Source organism: Manis javanica, chromosome 1 (genome assembly GCF_040802235.1).
Source record: "Manis javanica isolate MJ-LG chromosome 1, MJ_LKY, whole genome shotgun sequence".
In the NCBI taxonomy this organism is placed as follows: domain Eukaryota; kingdom Metazoa; phylum Chordata; class Mammalia; order Pholidota; family Manidae; genus Manis; species Manis javanica.
This window is the reverse complement of record NC_133156.1, coordinates 227724043-227738726: the sequence shown is the minus strand read 5'-3', so window position 1 is coordinate 227738726 and position 14684 is coordinate 227724043. Positions and strand designations below refer to the sequence as shown.

General features: G+C 47.8%; 2 long non-coding RNA genes across 8 annotated transcripts in view; one reads left to right on the top strand and one right to left on the bottom strand.

The window, feature by feature from the left end:
* Nucleotides 1–885: 885 nt before the first annotated feature.
* On the top strand, nt 886–8031 carry LOC118973919 (uncharacterized). Of its 3 annotated transcripts, XR_012133078.1 has the most exons (4): nt 886–996; nt 4587–4649; nt 4877–5688; nt 6346–8031. It is a non-coding gene; the product is annotated as an uncharacterized lncRNA (long non-coding RNA). The 3 variants fall into 3 exon arrangements; XR_005063447.2 differs by lacking the exon at nt 4587–4649 and having other exon boundaries at nt 5182–5688; XR_005063446.2 differs by lacking the exon at nt 4587–4649.
* Nucleotides 8032–10806: 2775 nt separating this feature from the next.
* The window catches only part of LOC118973943 (uncharacterized), a 70393-nt gene continuing 66515 nt past the window's right edge, over nt 10807–14684 (bottom strand). For 4 of the 5 annotated variants that reach the window (XR_005063494.2, XR_005063495.2, XR_005063498.2 and 1 more), the window contains exons 5-6: nt 12161–12317; nt 10807–11442 (exon numbers count right to left, since the gene is read on the bottom strand). This is a non-coding gene — a long non-coding RNA (uncharacterized lncRNA). The remainder of the gene's footprint in view (nt 11443–12160; nt 12318–14684) is intronic. The other variant, XR_001854786.3, reaches the window with a different exon arrangement.

The window sequence follows — 14684 nt, the reverse complement described above, 5'->3', positions numbered from 1 at the left end:
TGCTGCCTAATTCATGCTCCATTAACACATCCGAGCAATGCCCTCTGTCAGCCCGGCTCAGATGCTGAGAACACAGAAGTGGGTAAGACATGGTTACTGGCCTCAAGGGCCTTGTAATCTCACAGGGGAGACACATATACAACCAATAGTAATTACAATAATTGCTATTTTTTGTGCCAACCCTTTTACATTACATTATCTTGATTCTTTACAATGACCTTGCGGGGTGAGTGTATTTCCAAGTTATCGATGGGGAAACTAAAGCTCACAGTGGTCAGGGCCGCTGAGATTCAAGTGGACAGCTGCCTGGCTGCTCTACTGCCTGGAGCCTCCTGGAACCACAACGCTTCAGGCATCCTAAGGGTCTCCTCCCAGACCTTGAGGCCTGTGGGGGAGACTGAGTCTATTCAGCTACCACTCTCAGGCACAGGCCAGAGTGGGCCCTGCCCTCCGCAGGTAACCCTGGCCTCTTGAATCATGAGAGGCCTCCTCAGGCCCCCATGTGTTGTGCATTGGGGGAGATGTTGGGGATGGCCTTTGTCTTCTCACATGTTTGTAGGCAGAATGGGAAAGCACCTTCCCCCATGTCTGAATGCAGCACGGGAAAGCACAGGCTTGAGAACAACCGGTGCCGTCCTTGGAAGTTATCTGCCCACAAAAACATATCTTGTCCTCGAAGACGAGCCAAGACTCCTCACTCTGAAAATAGAGAGACCTTGAGGATGTGTGAAAACACCGCCCCTGCTTACCAGGCAGCTTCTAAGAAAATCAACAAGGTGCTCTGGCCTGCCCCCCCAACCCCCAGAAGGGAAAGATGAGTATAGCACTTGGCTGGGGTCCGAGAAAGGCAGTATAAAAATAAGGGTGCTGCACCACATCGGGACTGCAGCCATTGTCTGTCTGTCTGTGTTGTCTGTGTTTTTTGTTCTCTCATTTCACCCAAAGAAGATGAGTGGCACGTTACATCTGGCGCCCAACGTGGGGCGTCCTCTCAGAGTGAGTTGTACATTTATTCAGCTCCACGCCTCCCCTTCAGACTGTTCGACTTTGATGGCAGGCACCGTCAGGGAGGTAGTAGCAGGAGTGGGGGAGCCCCCTGGCAGACCAGGGTGCGCTTGGGCCCTGGCAAAGCTCACCCTCAGTGAGGGGCAGGCAGAGAACCTCAGTGGGAAGGGGAGGCTTGTGTGTGGACAAGGGAAGAAATGGAAGACAGTTTCCCAAAAGATTGAATACAGGGTGCAGGTAGCATTAGGGGAATTAAAATGGGGTTACCAGATATAGCAAATAAAAAAAGGATGCCAAGTTACAATGTAAGTGTCATATAAACAATGAATAATATTTTTTTATACTTGATTTATATGTGAATCCCACATTTCTCCCTTATTATTATTATTATTATTTTTTTTTTAAATAAAATGCTGAAGTGGTAGGTAGATGCAAGATAAAGGTAGAAAACATAGTTTAGTGCTGTAAGAGAGCAAATGTAGATGATCAGGTCTGTGCCTGTAGACTAAGTATTAATCCAAGCTAGACAAGGGCAACAAAACATCCATGGATGCAGAAGATTTCTCTCAAAACAGGGGGGGTGAGGTTCTGAGCCTCACCTCTGTTGTTCCCCAATTTCTCACCTGATGGCCCCCCTGTGACTGTGCCTGTCTTAGGTTGTTCCTCCCTTGAGGAATCTTACCCGTCTCTGGCTAACCAGTCATCTTCCGGGGCCATACAGGGAAATGTAAAGTTGGTAAGTGAGAGAGAAGCAATATTCTTTGAAAAGGTTAGCTTCTTACTAATGAATAATATTTTTAAGATAAATACTTACAGCCCTGATATTTGGGACATACTAAAAACTCACTCGTTATTTACCTGAAATTTTGCAAATCTAACTGGGCATCCTGTATTTTTTTTCTGGCAACACGAGACTAAGGACACCCAGGACTAGACACAGCAGACACCTAGGCCAGGAGGGCCCATGGGAGGAGCTGCCCCCTAGAATCTGGTAGAACTGGAGCCCCCACAGGTAGACAAAGGGCCAGAGCCAGAAATCAGCAAGACAGGAAGGAAAAGGCAGAGGTGTGGGCAGGGGAGGAGTAAATACCCACTCTCATCTCTGACCCGCACCTCAGATCTCCACTGTATCTCCCTTTAGCAAGGGTGTACCTTGATGCAATATGCTGGAGGGCCTTGGCACAGAGCAAGACAGAACAGATCTAGGCAGACAGACAGACAAAATATCCAATACAGCTCACACACAGAGTGTGTGTCTCTACCTCCTTCTCTGTGGACATCAGCGATTTGCATTAAGTGAGTTACTACCTCCCTCCAGTAGGCCGCCTGCAGCACCAAATCAAACCCTTCAGCATTGAAGGTGTCTGCCTATCTCCCGAGTGCAGCCCCTGCTCAGAGAGCTACTCCTGGCTGAACAAGGAGCTCACAGTGGCTCAACGCAGCCTCAGGGGCTTTGCTTAAACTGCTCTCTTGGGCAGTCGGGAATTTAGAGCTGGAAAGGCCCTTAAGGAATCTGTTCTCACACCCATATGCACCAGGCAGGAAACGCACGCTTGGCAAGGAGAAAGGACACACTTAAAGATACACCATCTCCAGCCAATAACCCTCCCTGGCCTTTAACGTGCAGCCACGATCTGACCAGGAGGCCATCAAGGGCTGCCTGACCCTCATGTGGACCCGAGCCAGGGCACTCCTCTCCCCATAGGCTGCCTATTCCAACTTGCTGCCTGTCTCCGTGTCCCTTTTCACTGACCAGCATACAAGGTTCTTTTCCTAAGCTTTGCCTTCAGCACAATGCTGGGAATGTGAATGCAACGATTTTCTTGTAAAATTATATCCTTTGATTATAGCTCAACAATTTTATCACAGTTATGAAACTAAAGATCTGCCTAATTTGGTAATTGTGGTATAATGACAAAAAAAAACAGGCTTTAGAATCAGATAACCTGGGTTTGTTTATCTTTTTTTTTTTTTTTTTTAATGAATCTTTGTTAAATTTACTCTGGTGAAAGAAATTCTTAGTACCGCTGGAAGTGTCACACAGGATCAGGGACCCAGTGCCCGGTCCTGGTAGAATGAGGACCTTTTTGATGGATGTTTAAACTCTTGCTTTCTGCATCACTTCCCCTAAGGTACGCTTGACAACATTCAAATAAGATGAACTTTTCAATATAAAGTTTGTCAATGAAAAATCCAGTAAAATCACCTTGAAAATAGTTTTATTTGAGCCGGAATTTGGATGTAGACTTGGGATGATAGAACTACAGTGGGGAAGGAGATCTGTTCCAAAGAGCCCAAGTCATACAAATGTTTTATATCCTCGAGGTGACAGGCGAGAGAGATGGAACTTCCAAGGGGTTCATTTACATAAAACCTGTTATGCAAAGAAAAGAGGTTGGGGCAGGGAAATTAAGGGAAAAGGAAACATTTTGCTTCTCCTTTAACAGGAATGCAGAGCAAATTGCTCAGTCTTTAACTTAATTAACAGATGATTTGGTTAGTGGGGTTTTGGTGTTTTTTTGTTTTGTTTTGTCTTGTTTGGTTTTACATGGGTGTCCACTTTGAGACTCACAGATTAATGGAACCTTCAGTACTTAGAAGTCTTCGGTGCTCCCTAGTATAATGGTCAGCTTTTCTTTGTCGCACAAGTTTATTTTAAATAAAATCCAGATTACTGAACATCTTTTTCATTTGTTTTTCTTAGAAGGAGTTGTTGATTCAAATGATTTAGAGTAGAGAGTTTTCCATGGGAGAGTTTTCTCTGGTTTTTGCTGTTCTTAACTTGGAGTCTCTGGATGACTTTTAAGGCATCTGAACTCTTAAAACAGTACAGAGAATACTGTGTTTTGGTGCACTCTGCCGCCACCTTGGCCTCTTCCGTCTGCCCATCTGGCAGACCCTGAGAGCACATCCCCACTGCGGGCTGCCAGCGGTCCTCATGCGCGTGCCAGAGGACCAGCCTACGGCGGGGTGGGGGTGGGGGGGTGCGGTTAAAGGCACACTACTGACAATATATATCTTACATGTATCAGTTATTCATTTATGCTTGTTGATGGCGCAGCTTTCAGAATATTTCTACTTTTTAGAAACAGTTCTTTTGCTTCAAAACAATGTTATGCGATTATCTGTTAGCATGTATGTAATGTTAATGTATACTGAATTTTCATATTCCCGAAAACAAAAGCTTTTTTAAACATCACAGAACATCTGGTGCAGTATGTCCCCCATTTCCTAGTACAGCTTTCACCTATTTGCCTCAGGAACAATAGTTAGGGCACAGTGTGGTCACCTGGCCTACGCCTTTCCAAACCATTATCTCTTCCCTCCCTCCTTCTGCACCCCACCACCACCCACCCACACACATCAGCAGCTTTGACGACAAAGTTCAGATGCACCCATACACGATCCTTTATGAGTTAATAGCACTCCAGTTTTCCCCAAGAACATATTATATTATAGGTAACCATATTACACTTGCAGGATCTCAATGTCCTTTTTTGGTGATGGAGGAAAGAAGGGAGGGATGGGGGAAGGCAGGCTTGGCGCTAAAGGTGAATTGAAGCTTTCACCTCTGGTATCAGAAGCTGTTGGGAACCCTTTCCTGGTGGGGAAGAAGTGTGGAAGCGTGCAGGGGTCAGCCTCAGGTGAGCGCAGGAGTGTGATGTCTGCATGTGAGGTTTATGGGTGGGACCTACCTGGGCAGGTCCCAAGGTTCCCTCTGCTCTGCTCAGGCCACCAGCCTCCTCCTGCCCTTTCCCCCTCTTGAGAGCCTCATAGTGCTCCAACCCCACCTCCTCCGTGGGGCTTTGTCTGACACTTCCCTTCCTTCCTCTGTTACGGTCACTTCCTGACATCTGCTGGGACCTTTAAGATGACAGACGGCAGGCCTAGCCCTGAGACGGTATAAAGGATGTTGTCAAGGGCAGAACAAGTGAAGGAGTATTATAGGGCCCATACTGGGAAGGCCCCGGCTGGAGAGAAACAACAGACGGCAGATCGCTGGCAGCCAGCACAAGTATCACGTGAGGGGCAGCTGCAAGGAATCAGAGCAGCTGTCCCACTCGGGCAGAGGGAAGGGACTCAACGGTGCATTTTGGCACAGTGTGATTTTTTTTTTCCTGAGGTTAAGAATGGACAGAGGAGATTCTCAAGAAATATTCTTGAATGGTTTTCTAGAGGCGGAGGGATTTCCAGGCGCTGTGAGCACCAGGAATCGAACACACAGAGTCTTGTGAAGAGAAATGGAATTCCCTCATCCACGCTGCAGAGAAAGCAATAATGTTGTCAGCATAACTTGTGTGTCACCATGGCCAGGGTCCCAGGCTGGGGAGGGGGCAGCTGGGTGGCTTGGCCCTGGCTTGGCCAGCAAGACTGAGCATCCATCATCCAAAGGCAGGACATTGAAGGACCTTCTCTGCATCAAATTTTCTGAGGCTTCACCTGCCGCTTCACCTGCCACTCCCTCCCACCCCGTCACTTTCTCGACATCCTCCCATTCTCTTCTCTGCCTGTCCTACGGTGTCTCACTGATGCCCAGGGTCACTGTCCAAAAGTACCCAGCCTCAGAGCAAGGCTGAAGTTCACCTTGAGCCCCATGTGCCAAGCCCTGCTGCAGACTGGAAGAAGGGCGCCTTCTCAGACTTCAGCTGCCCAGACGGGACTCCTGTTCTGACATTCACGAAGGTACTGTGTGTGCTAGCCCGGGGCCAGGCTGGCAGTATTCCCTGCAGAGCCAGGCTAGCTAGTGGTGCTTGCCACTGGCACCATGACCCACTTGGGATGCGTTATCAGATAGGTTCAGCTGCCTTTCCCAGGCAGCCCTGCCAGTGCTGGACGCCCAGCCATCACTCCAGGAGCCCACCAGACAGCCTCTCCATGAGGCACGGTTCCAAAACCACATTCTTTCGGAAAATTGCTGTTTGCCACATGCTTTCAAATCCCGAACCTCAATCACTCAGAGCCATGGTGATCATTCACTCTATTTTAACTTAACTATGGAATTAATGTCACTGCTGAGGACTTGGGAGTCCCAGGCAAAGGACTAAATCTGAGGACCAGTGCTCTGCTGACCTTCTGCCGTCCCTCCTCTGAGGGCTGAGGGGCTCTTACTGATTCACACCCGCCCTGCCTGGGCTGTCTTCTTGAGGAACTAATTTGCCTCAAGTTGGAATGAGCCCAGAAGACTCCTCTGCCTCCAGGCAGACAAATCTGGGGCCCTCCCCACCACTGACCCAGACAGACCCACCCACATCTGCCCCCAGTTTAGAAATAGCCTCTTGGTGTCACTTTTATAATCACAAAGAACAAGTTGGTCTTGTTTCATTTCTCTCTTCCTTTCAGATTAAACTGTAACAACAAGCCAGAATTCTCAAGAGCACATGGAAATGGGTGTGAGCAGACACCAGCGGCTTCCTAACCAACAGCCTTCTCTGTGCCCCTCTTTCTTCCATCATGGCCAGATGTCATGAACTCAAGAACCCCTTCCCAGCCTCAGACATAAATCTTAATTCGTTTAAACCATTCATGGTCATTCCTTTCCCCTTGCCAGTGGCCTCAGCACCTCCTGACACCTGGTCTCCTAGAGTCCAGCCCAGGCACAGTCTGTTCCAGGTAGGCCCTGAGACCCTCGTGGTTCAAATGGCTCCCCTGATTCGTGTATCTTTAATTCTTCTAAATCAATTTAATCTACCCCAAGCACTCTCACACACCCCTCCCTCCCAGAACCCCGTGGGAGCTTCGGGAGCTCACCATCATCAGCCACCGGTTCCCCTGCTGTTCACCACTCATTCACCCACTGACTTAGGTAATCCAGCATGGACCCTTCAGGACAGGTGGTTCTGGGCTTCTGTACAATTTTCCAGTGCAGGAGTGCTTGGCAAGGCAGGAAGCCCCAGAGCCTAGCGTTCAGGGGGCCCAGGTGCACCTTGGGGCTGGTCTTTTTCAGAGGCTTCAGGTGATCTCCTTTCGAAGCCAAAAGCATCACGCTGCTCTCAAGGGCGCCCCCTGCGGGACACTAGTGCAAGCTCTTGCGTGAGCTCGGACTTTATTAATAAAGATCTGTCACGCCTGCTTCACAAAATTCTCAGGCAGGAACATACCAAGGGTCGGGCTCCCTGCTTGAAGGGGGGAGGAGAAAACACCAGCAGAACACATTAACATCTCAACGGATTGTCCCTCCACCTTTTCCTAGGAAATCTGACTTGTTCTGTACCAACTTGCCTTCTAATGAGAGGGAGGGTCTAGAGACAGCTGTGTGGGGAGTGTTGTTGGGCCAGTTAGTGGAGGGCATCTTGTTGGCCAGGCCAGCAGGGTCAGAGGGCTGCCTTGGTCCTGAGGGCAGAGGAAGCCACAGTCATTTATCTTCACGTGCCAGGATTTGGGTTTTTGGATCTCATAGGATCACCCTACATATGCGTCTGACCCCGATGCCGAGAGCTGAGATACAGCAGGCCCACTGGGGGCCACTCTGTGTTCCAGTGGTCCTGAGCCCTGTCGGAGAGCCTGACCTGAATCGGAATCTCTCAGGATCCCGGAGACTGCATGCACTGGTACATAGACTATGGTGAGTGGGTGACCTCAGTAGTTGACAGGAGACTGATGGGGGACAGCATCTGAGACAGGTGACAGCTTCTTGGATGGGAGATGTAATCGAGGCTAAAACATGCAAGTATGTGGGGAGATGATGGGTAGAGGAAAATAAGCTTTGAAAAACAGCCTGTGGCCAATCACCAAGAACACTGAAGGCTGACAGAAGTGGGTGTATTTAACTTCCCATCAATTTTTATCAGTTCTAATGCTCCTAAAAGGCCCTCGTCCGCAGGCCCAGCTCTCACCTTCGCCCCAGGCTTATAGCTGGTTCTTTTAGTATTTACCACCATACCTCTATTACATTTGTATTGACACTGTGTGATCTTCTAATTTTTAATAACATTCATTGAATTACCACTACAGATGAGGGTGCCACTCCTTCCCATTATGCAAACATATTTCCTACCCTATGAAATAGTCACGTTAAAATTTTAATTAGATCAATATTTTGCCTTTACATTATTATTACTGTATCAATGAGATTGAATTATATAGTGTACTGTGGTAAGTTTTTCTTCCGTATTTTTCCATTTTTTGTGAAATTAATCACTGTCCTTTGTTTAGGTTTCTAATTACTTATCATTAATGAAACCCCTAAGTATGAAATTAAACCCCAATTTTATAAATCCGGGGTAATTCAACCTCAGGTATATAAATCTCCTCCCAAGATGTTCAGAAGCCCCTGGTCCCCCGCCAGTTTGCCCTCCTGGGACGCCCTTGGGAAGCCCTGTCCTGCCCAGAAGATTCCACTGGAGGCCAGTGCACAGCCATCACTGGCAGGTTGCCTTCGCCTTCTCTAGGTTAGCACTCCCTTATCTTCTCCATTTCCCCCGTATTTTGGTGAAACACATCCCCCTGTAGCTTCTGAGATAAAGTACATCAGAGGTATATTTATTGACATTTGAATACCTGGTAAAGTCTTTATCTTATCTTTGCAGTTAAGAAGTATGACACCGTTCTGATTTCTGCTTCCTCTGCACTTGATAGGATTTTCCTCTCTCTCTCTCTCTCTCTCTCTCTCTCTCTCTCTCTCTGTTTCCATCCCTGGTGTTCTGAAATTTCACATTGACTCACCTTGCTTAGGTCTCTTTTCATCCACTGTACTGAAATGGTCCCTTTCAATGTGGAAACTTTTTCCTCAGGTCTGGGAAACTGTCTTGAAATATTTCACTGATGATTTCCTCTGACAGTGAGTATTTTTTCCTACCATCTGTGTATAGATGGAAGTACCATTTCTCCCAGAACATAACCAGATTTTGTGGTCCCAGAATGTAACCAGTGAAGTGAGATTTGGGAGAAAAGCGAGTGAAGATATTCAGGTAGTTCTGTTGAAATAGGAGTCGAAGCATAAGCTTACTTTGGAAAGGAAGATCTGTGGTCCACCTTCAGCTGCTCCTGAGGTGCTTCATGTCAGCGGGGTGTCTGGAGCCCATCTGTAAGTCCCACCTTATCAGAGCAGCTTTCCCTGAGTGGCCCATCTAAGGTATCACCCTGTCTCAGTCCATTCAGGCTGCTATAACAAAATACCAAAAACTGGGGTGGCTTATAAACAATGAACATTTATTTTCTCACTCCTCTGAAGGCTGGAAGTCCACGATCCTAGCACTCGGCACATCAGTCAGGTTCTGGTGGGGGCCCTCTTGCAGCTGCATGCTGCTGACTTCTCGCTGTGTCCTCGTCTGGAGGAAGGGGCCAGAAAGCTCTCTGAGGTCCCTTTTATAAGAACACTAATCCCATTCACGAGCAGTCCCCCCTCATGACTTAGGTCTTCCCAAAGGTTCCATCTCCTTTGGGAGTTAAGATTTCGACATATGGTTTTGAGGGGACACAAACAGTGAGGCCAAAGTAGCCCCCATCCCACGGCATTTTACTCCGCTTCATTCTACTTGCCACATTGTAGGTAGTCAATGTTTGTTGAATTGGGTCAGCTTGGAGTATTTGAGCTACAACATCTTTAAAATGAGGGTTTGGACTAGAATTCTTTGGGGCCTACTAGTTCTAATGTCCCATAACTGCTAATGTCCCTGTGTGGGAGAATGACTTGTAAACAAGAACAAAATAGAATCTATAAATGTATTTGTCTACCTACAGTTAATGAATTATTTAGCATAATGTTTGTGGGAGCATGTGTCCATCAGCTGGAGGCACTAAGGGCCCCCCTGAGACCCCTGAGGGCCTGCCAGTCACAAAACCTGCACCAGGAATGGATCAACCTAGAGAGGCCAGAGATGGTGAGAAAAATGACTGCCACCTTCAAGGCCATATTACTCCTTCCCCTCAGACCCACTGGGAATTGGCCCAGGCTATTCCCATCTTAGCCCCTTCCCACTCCCATCTGCATTCTGCTTCTGAGGTTTCACCCCACCCTCGCCCCCTGCCCTCTATCCCTATGGACAGCTTTCAGCGCCTCTTGCCTGACCTCTAATAACTGCTTCCTAACTCATGTCTTCCACCATGTTGTCCTCCAAAAGATCCTTACCAGCTACAAGAGAAACCTCACACACAAAACAGACTATCCTTTCCTACTGAAAACCTATCACTGCGCCCCCCCCCCCAGAGTAGGAGAGAGAGGAGAATTCCATAAATATCCACACTTTGTGTAGTAGTGTCTTATGACTGATGATGCCCATTGCACCACTGTGTCATCTGATTCTCATAACAGCCCTCTGACCAGGCGGAGGAACCGTTTGAAAGATGAGAACCTGTGGCCCAGGGGACACACGACTGAACAGGGCACTCCAGGAAGCATAGGTGGAAGTCAGATCCCTGACCCAGCCAGTCCTCTTTCTGGTGATGCTCTCCTTCAAAGACTAGGTCTAATTAGCTGCTACAAAACAGTCTCAGGTATGTGTAACCACAAGGATGGGACAGATAAAACCCAAGGAGAACAGCCTGTGACATCAGAAAGCAAAGTGTCATCTGTCAGTCCTGGCTGGTGGGGGGCCACCATACACTGTGGCTTCTAGGGGGTTCCATGTAGTAAGAGCATCCTTCCACCCTCACCACGACTCCGCGGGAGGTGTCAGATGCATGATGTGCCTTCCTGACCCCTCCTGAGGAGCCAGAGCAAGTGTGATCTGGGGGTGCCTGACCCCAGACAGGACTCTTTGCCAGGGAGAAGTTGATAAACATCAGGTAGCACAAGTCCATTGGAGCACACATTGAATCAGAGAAAACACAAGAGGTAAAAATTGCATCATTATGGACAGGACACTAAATTTTTTTTTAATATGGTGAATAAAACTGTTATTTACATGGGTAATGGTAACCAGCTCTAGAAAAATCTGCTGATTGGTAAGGGCGCCCTCTTGTGTTGCTGTGGTGTAATGTCAAGTTGGTGTTGGCCGCAACACAGTGCCTCCCTACATTTGTCTCCTTCACGCTTGCCTGTCAGCCCACTTTGTGGACTCTGGGGAGCACAGGCTTCTTTGGTTGACCCTTCCCAGTTGGAACAGCAGCAGGTAGGTCTCTGAGCATGAGGGCTTCTCTGGTCAGACCAAACGTTTTGTCCCTTTACACTCCACACATTTACACTCTTTAAAGTGATTGAGGATTCCTGTATGTCCATGTGGATTATAACTATTGATGCATACTATATTAGAAACTAAAGCTGAAATTTTAAAAAATATTTATTAATTCATTTAAAACAGCAATAATAAACCCATATTAACACAGTGTTTTAGTGAAACTTGTAAAACAAACAAAAAAAATGACTTTAAAGGTCAGCATGGTTTTGCAGATCTGTTTACTACTTGGCTTAGAAGAAGAGAGCTGGGTTCTTATATCCACTTCTGCTTTCAGTCTCTTGCCATGTCACATGTCATGTGGTTTCTGGAAAACTCCACTGTGCTATCATGAGAAAATGAGAGTGAAAAGTGCAAATAATATCTTAATATTATTATGAAAACAAATTTGACCTGGGGACCCCAGAAATGATCTTGGGAACTTCTAAGGGACACACACCACTTTTAGAATCACTGAACTAAGAATATAAGCCTCAGGCCTGGGTACATATCTCAAGCCTAACATTTGTGTTAATGGCTATCTCTGACATCTAGTTTGCCTTATCTTTGCTATCCAAAGAGCATATGCTGCACTGAGATGGGCTGGGTTCAATCTCCTGCGGTCGTTCTCTCTGCAGCCCTCAGCCCTGTTCTACTCTCCAGGTAGTCACTGGAATTAATTTCTAAGTCAGTTGTGTGATGGCTCTGCTTAACACCCTCTAATGGCTTCCTGTCTCACCCAGAACAGAACTTAAGTCTGTCAGTGGCCTTCTAGGCTGTACAGGATCTGCCCCAACCCCTCTCTGACCTCATACCACAGCCCTTTGCACCCCATGGCTCAACTGTACTGGTCTCCTCCTGTTTCTTCAACATGGCATCCTCTGACCTCAAGACCTTTGCGCTTACTGTTCCCTTTGCCTGAAACTTCTCCCTCCAGTCATCCCATGACTTATTTCCTCATTTTCTTCAGGCCTTTACTCAATAGTCTCCTTTCAACGGGACTTTCCCTGGATACCCCATCCGTCACCTGACCCTGGCATCTTACCCTGACTGAGTTTACTCACCACATTGTAGGTGCTCAGTATTTGTTGAATTGGATTGAAAGGGATTATCTGGGCTGTAACTTCATCTTTAAAAGGAGAGAGTTGGACTAGAAATCTCAGGGTCCTACGAGTTCTAATGTCCCATAATTCTTCTTATATTCCTGTGTTGGAAAATGACCTGCAAATGAGAATGAAATAGTATCTGTAAATATGTTTTTCTGTCCCCATTTACTGAATTATTTAACACCATGAATGGGAGCCCTGTTCCAGGCTCCTGACGCAGCATATGGTCCATCACAGGCACATGAACCCTGGCCATCTTGGTGTGTTGCAGGTTCTTTGGATGGGCAGAGAAAACAGATCCTGAACCCCAAGAGACAGCCCTTTACAAAAAAAAAAAAAAATGTAGGTGCTAGATCTGTACCCAGGCTCATGTGACCATATTCTTAATTCAGCAGTTCTCAAAGTAGTCTGGGGCCCCTATGGAGTGCCCAAGAGCTTTGCAGGAAGCCCTGGGGCTATAACAGGCACACCTGTTATAGGGGCTCACCTCCTCCCAGCCCTGGCGGTGGACCCTGACTCCTTTCCATGACCGCTGGCCTTCTTCTCCATTGGAGCAGCCAGACTGATCTTCATTCGATGCCCCGGGGCCTCTTCTCGCTCCCCCCTAAAGCCTTCCCCTCCAAGGACTCCTTAGGGCTTTGCTGGCATTTCCATAGATTTGTTTTCAGGGCATGATGGACACAATGATGTCCCCATATCTGGGGACACATCCTGAAGCCACCCACTACAGTTCAAATGGAACAGAAGCCTCCTGTTTCAGGTTTAAATGCATGGGGATTTTACATTACAGGTTCCAGAAGATACCCGTTTTTAAAAATCCAAATTTATGTATTTAATTATGTACCCTAAAGCAAACTCAGGAAAGACAAAATGTTTATCTTGTTGTGGCTTTTTGGATTTCCCTCTGGAAGCAGGGGTGCCACCGGCCTTTCCTTTGAGAAACAACAATCCCAGGAAAAGCCCCAGCTTCTTGGTGGGGCCCTGCAGGTGACCCTGCCCTGAACCCAAGACCTCAGCCCTTCCACCTGGGACCTATTCTTGCTCTTCTCTGCCTCTGGAGGGCTCCTATCCTCTAGAGATGGGACCTCCTGGGTCTCTGGTATATTCCCCGGAGAACACCCCTCTCCAGCCGCTGCCCATATTTGGCATCAGTCACTATGCTACCATTCTGTCACTTGACTCCAGGTTTGCACTGGTGACAGAGCACAGCGTGGAAAGAAGCTGCATTGCTCAGGCCTGTGCAACAGAGGTCTGAGTGACCTGCGACCAGGGTGCTGCAGCGAGGAGGGCCCCCAGGGACACGCAGTTCCTGCTCTGGCCACATGGGGGCGTGCTGGGAGAAAGCCTTCGCTGCTGTGAACGCTCTGCGGGCCTCATGCTCTCTGTGGTCTGCCCAGCCACTGGACACCTTCCTCCCTCTGGGAAAGGGCTGGCTTGGGTGGACCGGACAATGCAAGGAGATAGAGCCCCGGGGGCGGGGTCCTCCCTAGATGGGACCCAGCTGGAGACCTGTGTGATGCCTGGAGACCCTTATATTTTGTCCATGCCTTCTGGAACATGGGCATCTCTGTACATTTCCAAAATGTGAGAATCTGTCCCCCTGTTGTGGGGCAGCTGCATCTGGAGAGGTCTCTTCCTGTGCACTAGGTGAACCTCAACCTGGAAGGGGTAAGTTTCTTGACTCTGGTGTACAAGTGTAGGTGACGAAGGAATTCATTAAAGCGAGAGTGGCAATGAATGGCAGCAGCCATGCAGGCAGCAGAGAGCAAGGAAAAACAGAGGGAGGAAAGGGAAGCTCAATGAACTCCTGCTCGGCATGGGGCAGATCCCTTGCCAACTCCTAAAGCCAGGGTTACCTGGCATCCAGGGTCTGCTTGAATCTGCATGGTGTGGGAACTAAATACCTACCACCCCAGGATTTGGGGGAGCCACAGAGCACTGGGTGGAGTGAGATTACATTCTGAGAACTTCCCAGAGGCAAAGAAAGGAGATTTTCAGGCAGGCTGCTAAAGAGCATGATCATACAGCTGCAGTCCTGTCCAGGTCACCCAGGCAACAGGAACTTGCAAGCCCATATGAGACACCTCAGTTGCCCCTCCCTGCTTATCTGAAATAAATTAGAAAAAGAAGAAGGCTAGTGCTTAAGTCTAGAAAATTGAATGAAATGGCAAAGTAACAAAGATGCTTACCACTGGAAGAGCACAGAGACAAAAAGCAGTACGTTGAGCAGTGAGAGGGCTTTATTGGCTAAGTCCATGCTCAAAGAAAGAGGAATGCAGGCAACCTCAGAGATGAAGCACACTTAAAGCTTAGAATCTGAGTCTTTTAAGGATTTCAAGAATGGGGTAAAGGGCAGGAGGCAGGGGAGTACGTGTAGGCTTGGCTTGAGATCTCATGAGGTCTCTCTCCAACGAGAGACATTATGTCATTATCCATAATCAGTCCTCTAGATGTTCTGTAAGATAAACTTAACACAAGGAAT